The sequence below is a fragment of the Triticum dicoccoides genome, chromosome 4A (assembly GCF_002162155.2).
Source record: "Triticum dicoccoides isolate Atlit2015 ecotype Zavitan chromosome 4A, WEW_v2.0, whole genome shotgun sequence".
Classification (NCBI taxonomy): domain Eukaryota; kingdom Viridiplantae; phylum Streptophyta; class Magnoliopsida; order Poales; family Poaceae; genus Triticum; species Triticum dicoccoides.
The window spans coordinates 540,502,540-540,503,926 of NC_041386.1; positions in this window are offsets into that span (position 1 = coordinate 540,502,540).

Consider the following 1,387-nt stretch of genomic DNA (forward strand, 5'->3'; position numbering starts at 1 on the left):
TAGCGCATGTCCTCTGGGGCTGCCCTTTGTAACTCTCTCTTCTACCTATCAATGCAAAGATATGCAACAATGCGTATTTACGAAAAAAAAGCTTGAATCAGGACGAGACGTGAGAGAGTCCTCGTTGCTGAATTAAGGTCAAACGTTGGGAACCCAACCTCGTCCGAACCACTATGATCGCATCGGCATGTTCAGGCAGCACGCATGCCTGACGACGCAAAATCTGCCGGCAGGCGGGCTGGGCTAGCTGCCTCTGCCTTGGTACGCGATACAGCTAAAAAAAGTGGTAGTTGACAAATGAATGCCCATCGGATGGTACCACTTTGATACACATACAGTGCATCCAGCCTTGTAGGCCTAAAAAAATGCCCCTTCGCCAAGCTTCACTGTGATGCCTAACTAACTACTCCCTCCATGCCATATTTGTTAATTGATAAACTGATTTCTTCCAGCTGCCCAAAAAACAGAGTACCAATACACATGAAGGCTGTTTAGTTGTTAAGGAAACTTTACAAATCATTTTGGGAATGGACTAAACACATATACACCAGTTGAATGCGAAGAAAAGAAATCATTTATCTACTAATAGTCCACTAAATGAACTCCAACAATTCACATCTCTAGTATTGTATTATACATGTCAAAGAATGACAAACAGTACTTATTCCTCCCTTGAAGTTGTCAAGGAAATACAACCAGTAGAGAACCTGGAAGGATAGTGAGCTCTAAACTCCAGATATCTAAGGGGGTAATTGCAGATAAGATAGGACTTGCTTGGATGCATTTCATAGATAATAAATCTGTAAAGAGTGGTTAGGAGGTAATCCCTTTGTAAACTAATATAAGACCGTTTAGATCACAACTTTAGTGATCTAAACTAGTAGTCTAAACGGTCCTATATTAGTTTACAAAAGGGTAACATACATATCTGAACATTTACACTTCTTATCTTCAATTCAAAGATAAGACCGAATAGTCTCTGGTCAGATTTCCATAGCCGCAAAAAGCTTCAATAATCTGTGAACTATGTAAGACAGTAATATTAGAAACCCCTTATTCTGTTGATGTATTCACATCAAAAGAAAGGAGATACATGTCAACAGGGGAAAAAAACCAACCATCAGTTGTGCTAATGTTACCACTCCAGAGTGGCCTTAGTCCAAAGACACCACCTGGATTAAATTTTAGAACACAATAAGTTTCAGTTAACTGGTGAACGCTCTCTGAAGTGCAATTTAAAACATATAAAATGGCACGGGAAGTGTGGAGCCCATCCAGCTGACTGAGATCATCTCGAGAAGAGTGGTGTTTTTGCCCTCTTATGGAGATTTGAAAGAGCAATTACCCCAAAAAAGTGTAGTTAACTGATGAATACGTGTTGTAAGCA